Raw genomic sequence first — 14,278 nt, 5'->3', positions numbered from 1 at the left:
TGGACGCTAATTAGCATGACTAGTTTGATGGATTTAGTCAACAGCATTCGGCAAACAGGGGAGGGGGAAACAAGTGTATAAGGTTTCCCAAATCTGGAGGCTTTTCAGCCCCGGTGCCCTTAATGGTTTGTTATGCGGACTCGAACAAGTGTTGCTTCCAATTAATTGATCGAGGGGATTTATTTTAGTATTTTGGCTGGGTGCCAGAGACAGAGGCTTTGTCCTAGCGTTTTAAGCACCACCCCTCCTTGCAAGTTTGAAATGTGAGCTGCCTGGGTGGTGTTTTTTTTTTTTTTTTTTTTTTTTTTTTCCCTCCTCTCTTTCTCTCTCTCTTCCTTCTGGCAAAGTGGCTGTGTGTGTGCGTGTGTGCGTGCGTGCATGAGTATGAGAGGAGGAGGGAGAGGTGTAATGGGAAAGCAGGAGATGGATCACTAGAGACAGAAAAGAAAACCATCAATATCAGTAACATGCAGCTGAGGTGAGATTTTTCTGAGCGTTTGATTTTCTTAAAACCCTTTCAGAAGATTTAAAGCAGCCTTCTGCCATGCTGTATGCTGAAGACGTACTCCGAAGCAATGTCATAGGGATGCTTACATGTATATTGCCGTTTTAGGTCTGTTCGCGTACGTGTGAAGTTTTAAAGCTTAACCTGATTCTCTTTATTGTCTCTGGAGGGTTGTAGCTTGAGCACAAATAGCCTGTTGGCAAGTACGGCATGAGCCCATTAGCAAGACTCCATCTGTGATTGGTTTTGCCTGGAAACCGGGAGACAAGCAATGAATAATTGATGTGTGTTGTGCAGTAGCTGGACAGGCAAAGAGGAGAGAGAGAGGGAGAAACAGAGCAGGGTGCCCTCAGAGGGGGGAGAGCGAACAAGCTTGAAAATAGCTACTGGCTGCCTTGTGCCGAGATGAAGGCAACCCCGGCTGTCTTTGTTCTGCACTGGCTGCTTTCTGCCTAGAAGTGTTTGCAGACATATGTGGCCTTTTTCCGCAGCAGAAGAGAGGCAGGCGAGCAGAGGAGGGGGAGCAGAGGAAGCCTAGGGGGTTTGAATGAAATATAACTTGTGGGTAAGTTGGTTTCGGGGCGGGGGGGGGGGGGCGTACGTGTGTAAGTGGGGGCGTGTGTGTGTGTGTTTGCCTCAGCCTGCCTGGGAGTGTGTGTGCGCGCGTGAGAGTGTGTGTGTGTGTGTGTGCGCGCGCGAGCGGGGTGTGTGTGCCAGCGCGAGGGTGCATTGTGGGTAAGGCAGTGCTGCATGGTGTCAGCGGGGATGGGATGGGACGGGATGGGATGGGATGGCAGGCAAGCTCCGCCGGGAGACTGGGGCGGCTGGGCGTACAGCCACCCTTCCTCCTGCTTGCCCCTTGCGGGCTTTGGGGACGCGAGAAGGAAATTCACGGCTTGCTCATCTAGCTGGGCTTTACCATGTTTTTATTTTAGGGGGTGAACCGTTTGAATTTTACAAGAATCTTGCTTATTGTATCTGCAGTCATAAAACCAAAAGGCAACAGCAATTATCAGGGGCATTTTCTCCAACTTCAGCCTGTCTGGCACTGTCAAAACGTGACGCGCTGTTCTGCGAACAGCGATGACAATACTGCTGCCACCATTTCATTTTTGCTATCTTTGTAAAGACCCGGCCATGCAGAACTCACATCTGTGGCAAGTGGTTTCAGAGAAGATCCCAAAGAAGTATTACTATCAGTGGCAGTCTCGGGTATTCAAGTTGACAAGTTTTTTGCCCCTTGTGTTGAGTAATAACAAGTGTTTTGTTTACCTCTTTGCCTGTGTAAAAACTAAAAAGATTATTTAATTTGCATATGATTTATGGAGTTTTCAGAAAGTTTCAAACTAGTGATGCCAGAGTGGAATTTGGGAGGTTGGTTTATTTTTTGGTTTAGTTACTTGGGTTAAAGCAAATAATAACTTAAAACTGAATAAAATGGCATATATTAATGTACAGCAAAAATGAAATGCAAGGAATCTATACAGCTTCAGTGTTTGCAACTCAGACAGAGACAGCATGGTTTGTCGGGGGAGGAGACTTGCTATTGTAGATAGCAGCTCTTCGATCAGTAAAATTGCTGCATAAGGTGAACTAGACTTTGCCTAAAGTAGTGTCAGTGATCCTGTGTCCACTGAAGTCACTGTCAAAACAAGTGTTGACTTCAGTGATACAAACTACTTCCCCGAGTTCAGGTGAGAGCCCATGATAAGATCCAGCAGAAAATCCTGTACAGTCTGTCAACTTTTGATGAAATAAATGCTCTCTGTAGACAGATCTTATGGGGTGAACTGGCCAGTTTGAACCCCCTTTTATGACAACAAGTTATCTTGGCTCATGAAACTACAGAAGATGATGTTTGTTGTGCAAATCGGTAGATTTTGGAGAGAAAAGTTACTGTGGAGACAGTTTCTTTCAAGAAGTTGTCTCAATCAGGTTAAGCTAACCAGGTCGTTAGGCTGGGATGACCTAAGAGAAACAATTAGCGTGGCTGAAACACTACCTGGAAATGGAAGCACATAAAATTAAGATCCAACTTAAATTGGTCTGAGTTACCCGGTATTTCCTTTAATTTTTCCTCAAGTTAAAACTTTATTACAATTATATTGGTAAAGAAAATAATTATCAGCAGCTAATGATGCATAAAAGTAGAAGATCCTCTCAGTCAAGCAAAAGCATGTTTCCTCTGTATTGTCACCGATCTGCTTAGCAGGATTTTGTTCCTCTTTTCGCTTAGCACTTAAATCAAGGCAGCAGTTGAAGTGCAGTAGAACTTGAGAACAAAAGTTTGGTTTTATGTAAATTTACTTCGGAAGAATTCAGTCAGTAATGCTTCAGTTTAAGCCAACAGAAGAGTGTTACCAAAGGCTCAGTTTTGAATTTATGATTAAAATTTTGATTTAAAAAAATACTTAACATTAATTTGATTCCCACCCACCCCACTTTTACCCCTTTCTGGAGGAGCCATCGGAAAATCTCTGTGGAAATGTGTCTGTAAATGCAGCAACATTTCGCTAGTAAAGAAGTCATCTGAATGTGCTAGGTACAGTTTCACGGTAGCAATTGAAAATACGGATCATAAGAGAGGTTTGAAACTTAGTCTTCAGCCTTTAATCTTGTGTAGATTGTGGTACAATGGGCAGAAATGCCAAATCTGTGCGTGTCAATGTCTCAGTGGTCCTGGCAGAAATATTGCTGTGTTCAAACTTCAGTGAAACACGTGCACTCTCATTGGTATTACTTGTGCTGAAAGTAGCATTTAGTCCTGGAACCCTTACGCTGGATGCTCCAGTAGCACCCAAAAAAGCTTGTCCCCATGTAGTGCACAGGGGACAGCTGTTGGTTACAAAGTGAAAAAGAAGAGCGTGCAAACTAACAATGAGGCAATAATAGAGGATACTTTGGGCTCAATTAATAAACAATTTGTTGTGGTAGTAACAGGTACTGTATTACTTACAGTGAGATAATTTAGAGAGAATGGTCTGGCAAAATAGGGCTTCTGTTGCCATAAAGGTTAGTATAGCAATTAGATTAAGAGAGTCTCTGAATCCAACCTCCCAACACCCCCCCCCACCCCCCACCCCCAATTACAAGGTACGTAACTAAGACGAGAATAGTTTTTCTATGTCACAAGGTAAGCTGAGGGTGCAGAAGTTCCCGTGTTATCCTCAGTTGTCGCTGGGGCTGTGACAATGCAAGGCTGCTTTCTCATGACCATGACCGGGACACCAGCAAAAGGGATATTACTGATCAACAGCAACAAAAAAAATCTTACTAGAGTGCAGCCAACAGGAAACTGTCACTCTATGGAATTTTACAATTGTGATTTCTTTTTTCTCTCACAATAGAAAAAAAGACAGAACATTATATTAAACAGCAAAAGAGCTAACCAGGGGAAAACAAACAAACCCAAAACCTTACCATGTGGAACATTGCTAGAATGATGTTCCAGAGATCTCGGTGAAGATGCACTCTGCTTTTGTTCCTCTCAGTTTGAGAACAGAGACTGCCACAGGAAATACCTTCCTCTGAGGCTGCTCTCGCAAGTGGAACTTCTGTTTTCTCTTGGGTGGAACAAGCAGAAGAAGCTGCTGTTAACAGACAGCCATGAAACTGCTTGTAAGCAGCTGGACAGCAAGGCTTTTGCTCAAGGGGTGGGGGGGGGCTGGGGGGAAGTAAGGAAAAGTGCCTTCTTCCCAGCGCTGCTCAGCTATTACTACATTGCAGTTCAGAGCTATCCAAGCTAGAGCTGGGTGATCCAATCTGAGTATCAGAAGCCTAGCTGGGCTGTGTGGATAGCTGTGCAGGCTGAGTGGATGGTTTACCTCCGATACCTTGCAGGGTACAACATATGGTACGACATAGACACATCCTGGGACCTTTAAAAATATTGCTGTATCAAATGACCCCACTGCCTGTCCTCTAAATTTCCTAGAGTTTGCTGTGGTAGTTTTCTTTGTACTGCCTTTCCAGAAGAAACCAGAAAGTTCTGTGAAAAAGCGCTAGACATGGTATCGTTTCGCTGTAGTGTGGGGTTACTGATCGTTTCGTTGGAGTGACCAGAACAAACAAGTCCTTACAAAAATAGTAAAAGTCAACACACTGGAAAAATGTATGGTGTTAATATCTCTTGACTCTTCTAATGGCAGGATAGGGACAAAAATTCTACCAGGTATACCTGCTTCTAAAATGCTGTAGCAAAAGGATGTTTAGGTATATAAAACAGTTGTTCAAGAAGTAACTAAAAATCAACTTCTTCAATATCAGAACAATTTGAAGCGACTGAACAAAACCTTCTAAACCAGAATGTAAAAGGATGAGCTAGCCTTCAAATGAAATGGATGTTTCAATAAATATCAGAGGTACACCAATGCGCAATAAAGCAAAGCAGTAATAGCTTTTAAGGCATGGTGAAGAGTGCGTATCCGTTCACCATCAATGAGAAAGCAGCCAGCCAGTCTGGCACGTACGTAGGCTCTTTCACTGAGGATTCAGTAAGGAGACAAGAGAAGCCCAGAAAGAATGCAGACAGGTTATTTTCCCCATTTTTAATTGGAAGTTCCCTGAAGAATTGTCTTCTTAAAATCAAGACAAGGTATAGTTATAAAATAAAATGAGTGACACTGGGACAGTAATAACTTCAGCAGTGTGGAAGGCTGCCACTCAGCCTGCCTGTAGTAAATACTATACATTTCTCCAGTTCTTGACCTGGAATATTCTCAAATGTCTTGCATTCTCTGGAGTGTGTTACTAATCCTGATTCTTAGCTCATTCTGTTGACAGTAATCCAGTGCAACCAATGGCAGTTTTACCTGTTCCAGAAAAAAAAGTTAATTTTGTTCTCAGTTGTCTTTATTAGTACCAATAAAATGTTCAGATGCCCAGCTAAGCTCCTAATTCTTGTTGTTTATTATAACTGAAGTACAGCTCTCACCAGTTTGAAAAATAACCTTTAACGTTTCTTTATCAACTTCTAATCCTCTAACTGAATTTTCTTGTTAATAGTTGGTGTTCTTTGTACCTTCTCAGTGCCCCTCACATCTCTTAAATCCCTTAGATTTCAGGAGGTAGGCAAGCTGGACTCTTGTCTGTGTTGACATCCTGGAAGCAGATAAAAACCCACAATTGTTGGTAAATACGAGCTTGTTAGAATGCTATTTGGATATAATGTTACAGTACCTGGATAGGTTCCTTTTTTCTCTCATGCTTATCATTAAAACTATTTGTACTGGATTTTCAAAATCATTCTGACCTAACTTAGTTACAAATGAAGTGAGCAGAGGTTCAGCAGAAGGAGAACTAGGGCAACCTGGGATGCTCATAGAAGTCACTCCTTTTCTTATTCTTGGGTATCTTTTCTAACTCAAGCCCAAGAAGGTAACAGAGCGAGCTAACAGGAGATTGTCATATGGCTCTCTTCAGTACTCAGTTAGCTCTGTAACCAGCTTTACTGACCTGTTGTTTGTTTTAGTGGTTTAATATATTTAACATTTTATTAACAACCTTATTTCTGCATTAGTTAGTAAGAAAATAAAAAAATACTGTGGGGTTTTTTTGCCGCTTGCTTATTGCCACTTACTTATCCATATTCTAGCCAGACTTCAAAGAAGGGTGTTAACAGTACTTCTACTGTCTTATCTACTGACACTATCCAACTGTTCAAGAAAGTTGTGTTTTCCAAGCATCGCCCTAACACCACGGCTTTCAGAGGAGCCTGTCATGATTTACTTATTCATACAGATTGCAGTGGCTTATGTAGTCTTGATCCTGCTTGATCTGCCAGCAGTATTTGCTTCTATTGATCACAGGCTGTTATTCGACTGCCTTGAGCAGCTTGTAGGTCTCCCTGGTTCTGTTAACGGGGTCTACTACGGATATTTCTCAACATTCTTGTTTTGTTGCTCTCGATAGTTTTAACTCCAGCCTTCCCACTCAGACAGATGTGCCACAGGATTGTGTCACACCTTTTGTGTTTTTTGATAAGTTTGGTAATACTTCAGTGAACTTTGGCACTGTAACTGGGGTTCAGTCCAGATTTGGCTGTTAACTCTGATTTGTAGTGCATGTTTGGCAGTGTGCCTGGCTGTCATGTTTGGTTTTAAGTGTGTAAAAACTCCTCCTATCCTAGGTGTGATAAAATGGCATGTTTTTGGAAGTAAGCACTAGTCCTTCATGTTCCTACGTACCTTTTCATCCGTATGCATTCCTGCTGCTTTTCCAGCAATAGGGCGATTGAGAGGTTAGTCTGGAAGAAACTTCTAAACCATGTCATCTTCTTGCACATAGACAAGCACTGTTAAATTGTTCTGTTCCAGTCAGCTTTCTAAACGGCTATGTGTGTTTTCTGACTATTCCCCAGGGTGGAAATACTGTAATTCCTTTATTGGCCGATTTACCTGGAAGGTCCTTAAAGTGACTCAATTAGTAATTTGTGGCTGTCAAGAAACACACTTCATTAGACAAAAGTTGCATTAGAATCAGGTTCAAAACAGAAGCATTCATATAAGCTTTTATATGGTCTGAGTCCATTAGAAACCAGAGATTTTAATCTTTTTGCTAAATGACTTTATGGATTGCGAATATAGCTTTAAGCTCTTTGAAAAATAGAAACATAGATGGTCCTTGTGTATTTGTGTTTCTGGTTTTAATATGAGGGTGACCTTCTTTTGAACATGCAATTAAGCTTCTGTCTGTTATTATTTGTGGCTCCTTGTATCATTTTCATAGAAAAAGGACCCAGCAGATGGTGTTTGAGCAGAAAGATGAGATAGCCAGTGGCTGGCTTTTAGAAGAAATATTTGAGATGGAGAATTATGGGGACCAAGTGGTTTTACTTGTAAGGAACACATTTAATACACGATGACCCACTGTTTTCACCCTTTCCTATAGACACTTTTACATTTAGTGAGACTAGGATGTTGGCGTACTGGCTTGCCTGACATTCAGCAAGCTGCTGCTTTGTCTCTCCATCTACAAGAAATATCGAGGGGATTTATTCTCTCATCGAGAGAGTTTTGGACTTAGAGACTTGGTCGATCAATAGTACGTAATATCCTGTAATCTTGGATTATGTATTTTGCAATAAGCAGAACAGAAGATACAGTTCATAATTTCGGCTAAGTAAAGAGTAGATGATAAGAGATCAGAAAAAGGAAGTTTTAAAGTCCCATCTTAAGTGTTGACTTAAAATGGCTCACTTGAAGCACTCACGAATCACATCGCAAAGGCAAAAATGTCCTTCTTGTTAAATGACTGTAATCTAAAATGTTATAGAGAGCTAAATGATTTATTGATGTCTATTTCTGAGGCATTTACCTGCACCTGTAGCCAGCCCATTCCATTTATTTTGGCTTGCTGACAAATTAGCAAGCTATTTGTATGTCAGATTTGGTCAGTAGTCAACTCCCTCCCCCTTACACATTGAACAGCTTTTAATTTAATTGTTTGTGGTGTTGGCAATTTATTATCCAGATAGATGTCACTCAGAGGAGCTCTTTTAAAAAAAGAAAAGAAAAGCCTGAAGATTTATTTGTGAATATCCTCATCGTGCCTTATAGAAGAGAGTACGCAGAGCAGCTTTCAAGCCTTTTCCACACACACAGGCAATGATCTGTGTGATGCCTTCCTTCCCATTAACTAGTTGGGAGTGGGAAATATTAAGTTTTATGTTTAATGACTGGAATAAGGTTAATTCTGTGATTATGGCCATTGTCAAGACACCTTTAAGGAATGAGCAATCAAAATTACATGTCAGAGTTGCAACTGCATAAATGTGTTGCGTAAATACTCGCAGGCAGAGTTGAAGTGTGCGTTGCCACCTGCAGCGATTACACCGCTGTTCTTGAGTAAGTTTTGCAGGGGATTTAAGGCAAAATTATTGTCTTGCTAAATTGTTTTAACTGTTGGCTTAGATTCTCATCATGGTGAGGCTCTGAGTGCTACTTTTCAAAGTCAGAACGCTATACTGTTAGACAGAGGCAGTTGCAGGTTGCCTGACCTTAGCTGCCAGGATATCTCCTGTCCTGCTGCTCCTCTGCAGCACCGCCGCTGCTACCGGCTGCACAGCAGCTGCCGGGGTTTCCCAGCTGAAGAGGGCTAGTGAAATCTATTTTATGGGTATGTTTTCTTAACCTTAATTAATCCAGTCTTGCACTTCATGAATTTTAAGTAACATATGCAATCTGGGCTTTGATATAGCAAAGAGGATTTTCATGTCGTGTGAGCATGCCCAGTGCTGGCCATCCTGGCCACCTGATTCTGCTAGGGCTCCCTGGGACTGCAGTTGGTGGGAAGACCCAACTATTTTTTTTTTTTCCTCTCAAACAGCACCATAGTTGCTAGTTAACATTGTTGGCACTGTACAGCTTGAAATGTTTTATGGTCTTACATCTACTTAACCTTTAATGTTTTCTGTCAACATCTATCATGACCTGGTGGCCTATGGTTAGTAAAATGTGCCCTTGCAGGCTGCCAGATACTGTAACGGAATTAGGCCTTTAAAATTATCAGACCTGTCAAAGGGGCTTATAATCGTGTGAGAGCTTTAAGTAGTTTCTTACCTCCACTTGAACACACATTTCACCCAGTTGAAGTGTTTTTTCTTTCTTGTTTTGTTTTTACTTCCTATTAATACTTTAAAAACTCGGGGGGGGGGTGGGGGGAATGCTTTCCTTGGCATCTTTGTGAGGAAAAACATGGTGTCTCCTCAGTTCTGTCCCAGATGTCTTTTTTGGCTTCTCCTCTCTCTTTTGCACTTGTAGATTAAGCCTTACAGATATTGCAGTGGGAACTTGTTCCCTTAAGTAAGGGAATAAGGACACTCCATTATGTGCATGCGTCAGTCAGTCAGTGCGCACCGATGGCTCACACAAGTCAGGAGGGAATGTCGGGGTTGCTTTGGGGGGGTCAAACTCAACGTAGTGCTCACAGAAGGTGCTGAACTGAAACTCTTGAAACAAATGTCCTCTGCAGAGCAAGCGTGGGAAGGATGGTAACGCTGCACAGTTACTCATATTTACCACCTCTGTACTTCATCCTGAGCAAAGGATAGCACTAGAGATGCGAGATGGTTTACCTTTTGCTAGTTAGTTTTCAATTACCTGTGGAAATGCTGAAAGTAGTTTTGTAGTACCTTGGTGGTCTCCCTGTGATTATAACACAGTGCCTGGTGGTCATTAACACCGTGAGAGATTCTGTAATGCTTCTGAACTAAGAAATATTACATGTGCCATATCCAATAGAAATTGAAATGTGCAGCAGAAGAGGCGATTTGACCATGCCGTACACAGCCTGTAGCTGAGTTTGGCAAGTCACTGAATCTGAGCCTGTTTCCTGAGTCCCACTTCAGAGCAGCTTCCTGTCTTTGTGAGGTGGTTGCATCTGAGCTGTTTGCTTCAAATTATTGCGAGTTGTTAATACTGCCTTTTTTTAGTTAAAGGGTGATCCGACTTTGCCTTCTGAAGTAGTGCCATGCTGACTCAGTTTCTTACCACCAGCAGGGTGATGCAAGGTGAGGAAAGAGAAGAAAGCTAATTAAATGCTGCTGTTTGAGTCTTGTTTGAGATCTTATGCATAAGTGATAGAGGGAAATGCACTGCAGCCATTTCATTTGCAAGGAAAAGACCTTCTATTACAAAGATTGTTTTACATTTCCATTGTTCTCGTATAGCACAATCAAGCATGGTAAAAGAAAATGTCATCCCTGCTACTAAACTGTGTGTAGGCATTAGTCGCATAAATAAAATTAATCAAAAAAAAGAAGTTTGGGTTGTTGGAGGTGGTATTAATTGGATAGACGCTGGAACAAATTGGCCTCTGAGCAAGGAGGACAAATTAGACAAATACCCATCCTCCAGGAAAAGTAACTTCTGTTTCATTTTTTAGAGCAATTGCACTCAGTACTAAATCCTGAGCTGGAATGCTTCAAAATTCTGACCCTCCGAAAGTTACAGGTGTACTTCTCTCTTCTGTGGCGTACAAATCCCAAGAATCTCCCAGGGCCCCCACTGCACTACGCAAGAAGAGGTGGAGATGTAGGAATGAAATCAGTCATCAGGCAGCCCTGGAGAGTGTCACGAGATGGTCTGTCCCTTTGATCCAAGAGCATGAGTGTATTGACGGGTAATATTTTTACTTCATGACAGTCTAGTGAATGATCTCATCAGCTGTTGCTAGCAGATGCAAAAATGATGAGCTTGTGGTAGCAAGCCAGACATTACACTGTTTTCTGTGCTTGTCTTGGGATACGAGTGACAGGCACGTCATTGACAGTTTTCTTTTGAATCAAATTGTCCGCAGCATTTTGGAAGGGTTCAAAGTAGATCAGAATTAATTGCTTAGTGGAGGGAGAGGAGAGGACCCCTCCCAGGCAGCAGCTGCCTGTTGGTGAAAGTCTGGGATTGTGTCTGGCTCCTGGGAAATGGGTGTTTTAAAGATTGTATAGTTGTCTTAAGAGGAAGTACCTGAACTATTGCTATTTCTACTTTCATGGCAAAGACATGATAACAGCTTTTAAAAAAACGGGGAGCAATGAATGTTTCCTTTCAGTATTCTGTTGTTTATTTAGCTGGATCACAGAGACCTCAGATACCTACTTTTTAATAGGTTTTTATTAAACAGCAAGGAAAAAGCAGTGTATGCAGTCAGGCAAGCAGCTTTCCACAGTGCCAGATTCATTGGTCCTGATTCTCTGCTGTGTTCTTCTAAGTGTGAAGTCAAGCAAAGCTGATGCAGACCACTGGAAGATGGGCCCTCTGTTAGTGTTCGGGTTGTTTAATCTTCAGTGTTGATTCCCAGTTCTGATGGTTTCTGTTACCAGTATGTTTACTCTGAGCTTCCTACTTCTCAGGTATAAGTGTCTCTTCTGTAGCCAGAGCACATGTGCCTAACTCATATGAACACTCACAGTTTGTCTAAGTCATCCAAAATACTGGGTGACAGATACTTTACTTGAAATATGCATTTGGTTTTCCAGCCATTTAATCAGTTTAAGGATGTACAAATTGCAAGAGGTGTCAGGGTGACCCAAAGCAGATTGAAATGAGGGAGTTTACTTGAATGAGGCAGAGCCTGATCGTAAAATAATACTGTATGCGAGCTAAAAACTTCTTGTTTTAGTGGAGTTCTACATAGTAGCCTGAGTATTTCCTCTGCGGCTCAATTCTGCCTACTTTCAGCTCTGTGTTTAATACATAATGGCACTTTCCCCTAACATTGCCTCACTTTTTGCTTCTGTGCCTGCATTTGTGCAGTACCTTGACTGTCAAAATGTCTGTCTGACTGCAGTATGAAAGTTAATGTCTTAGTGTGAAAGTAATATTTATTATTCATTGTCTTTACACTGAAATGCGTCTGTATTTGTTGATCTTCACAAAGCATGTCAAACAGCTGATAATTTTTCAAAAACATCACTTTAAATAGTGCTTGTTACCTTAAACTGAAGGCTAATTGTGGCTCTTGGTTTTCTATCAGTGGACTCACTGTAAGCCACCCTTCTAATTTATGCCATTTCAAGCTGTTGTACAGTTTCACTTGTAGCATTTGGCAAATTTTTCAAAATCTTCTTCAGAGGACTTTAGATTGTAAACAGAGTAAAGCGTTTTTGAAAATTTTTACCAGTTGTCACCATCCAAAACTGGAGTCTACAGTTGAGTTTTCCCATATGTATTTTCATTGTTTGCCTAATCTGTTTTGAGATCAGTTTTGCATGAATCAAGGACCCTAGGGAGAAAAAAAAAATTAAGTGGCTTTCTCCAGAAGCTTCTGCTGCAGATTTCATTGATGATTAAGATATTTCTGGCCTGTCCTTAACTCCCCTTTTTCTTCCTAATTACACTAGAGATTGAAGATTGTGTTACGTACTGCATGAGTAGTAATATCTGCATATGCCAGTATTGACTCAAGCGGCAAAATAAGCCATAATCAGATTTCCTCCACTGATGGTAATTTCTCTCTTAAAAGCTGGAAGATAGCTCTACCTGTGTAGGAAATAGAATAGACCTGTGTTCTGGTTTGACGGTACTGTAAGTAAGCGAGGAAAAGAGAAAAAAGAGAAAGGGGAAGAAAAGGTTACCAAACCAACAATTCTTCGGTAATTATGGAGTTACTAACATTTCCAATTTAAGTTAAACTTCTGCTGCTATAAATTAGCCACCAGACTGGTAACTTTTGCCTACCTCGTACAACCCCTTTACATTTTCCCACAGAGCTGCATATGCTTCCCTTTTTCATAATCTGAGCTCTGAAAATTTACCTACTCTCCACTGAACTTCAGTTTTACATGACGTGAAAGGCATGCACCATTTGGGGAATAGTTTGTTACTTGGTTTCAGTGATTTCTCTGAAACCTGGAAGAAAGGCATTAAGCTAAAATGGTAAGGAGTTTTGTGGAGTGAGGATGAGGTCACCTGAAGTGAGATCTACACATAAAACTTGTGTGAGCATGGAAATGTCGTTAAGGACAGTGCTTATTTACAACTCTCAATACAGGCAAAAGTGCTAGGGTAAGTATAGTTTTACAACAAAAATGGCGTTTGGCTGATGCAGCTTGTTTCACTCAAGGAATTACTAGTATAAGCTATAAACTAGGAAGACTGCTTTTCTTTGCTGATACAAACTGTATTTGCAATAGGTACGTATATCAAACTTTTTGAGGGTGGTTGTGCTGGCAGAATGTCTATTGAAACGGTCACAAGGAACGGAAGAGGCAAGAAACATGCACCTGGAAGTAGCTACATCTCTTACTGCTTATATGAACTTTCCAACCTTTTCACTAAGCATCATTTTCTGGGTAATGCTCTGTTGCTATCTCATACAGCGTATTCAAACTCAGATTGTGCCTTTAGCTAGTCAGTGTAGTTAGTATGAAAACCATATTAGTAGCTTATGAGGGTATTTGAGGTGCGTGTTCTAGTAAATTTGTTTCCAAATACTTTATCCTGGATATTCTTCAATATCTCCTTCTGAAACAGTCCTCTTCTCCATAGCATCATTTTTCTTTGTGTTATGGATCATCCGTGAATTAACAGTAAACCTGCCTAGTCTACACATTCTGTAGGGGGAAAAAAGGCTTTTTGGCTTTTAAAGATTGGTGGGCAGTTGAACTACACCAAAATGTTATACACTCATTTATGAGAGTCGTCTTGGCCTTATAGAAATGCATAAATAAAGCTTTACTCCTTGAGAGTTGTTTTTAGGATCAGTCTGATGCAGACCTGTATGTAATTCGGAGGTTTCGGTCCGGAAGGGCTTGATCCCACCCCAAGTTTCATTTTGAGTTTCAGGTTCAAAGAACTACCAAAGAAATTATGAACTCAATTTAAGTGGGCTTGACTTCATTAACAGCAACATCTTCCATATTCTTCACTGAATATGTAGTTGCCCAAAACTGTTGACCAAAATGCATCCCAACCCCTCTTGCTCTTTCAGCAACCTCAGCTGTGTTTCCTTTGATAATTTTCTGAAGAAGCAGCTTAGCCTGGTTTCAGTATAAAAATATTCAACTCTAGCTGTGAGTGAAAACTCTTTTTCATGTATTCGGAATCCAAAGCTGCTTGGTTTTTTTGGTTTTCCATGCAGCGACCTACCCTTTGGAAAGAAATTGGGACTTGCCAGAGCAAGGCGTATTTGCAGTTTGAGCAACTCCTGTCTAAACCACATCTGTGAGCTTTTTGTAAATTAATTAAAATGTAGTTATGCCTTTTACACCAACATTGACGTGGTCCATTTTTTCCAGCCAAATGGTCTTTAACTGTTTTTGGAAGATCTGTTCAAAGA

The 14,278-nt window shown here is 41.1% G+C and overlaps 1 protein-coding gene across 11 annotated transcripts in view; it reads left to right on the top strand.

The window, feature by feature from the left end:
* Positions 1-14,278, top strand: part of ZMIZ1 (zinc finger MIZ-type containing 1) — a 364,625-nt gene that overhangs the window by 268,433 nt on the left and 81,914 nt on the right. Inside the window, exon 1 of one of the 11 annotated variants that reach the window (XM_087765615.1) lies at positions 341-478. The exons of 9 other annotated variants lie outside the window; for them this stretch is intronic. The gene's annotated coding sequence lies outside the window, so the exon portion shown is untranslated. Of the gene's footprint in view, positions 1-340; positions 479-873; positions 1,071-14,278 lie in introns of those variants that run through there. One more of the 11 variants, XM_087765616.1, reaches the window with a different exon arrangement.

This window comes from Nipponia nippon, unplaced genomic scaffold, assembly GCF_047370975.1.
Source record: "Nipponia nippon isolate SJK-2023a ecotype South Korea unplaced genomic scaffold, ASM4737097v1 scaffold_3, whole genome shotgun sequence".
NCBI lineage: Eukaryota > Metazoa > Chordata > Aves > Pelecaniformes > Threskiornithidae > Nipponia > Nipponia nippon.
The sequence above is the reverse complement of the archived record's forward strand: the minus strand, read 5'-3'. Positions and strand labels throughout refer to the sequence as shown.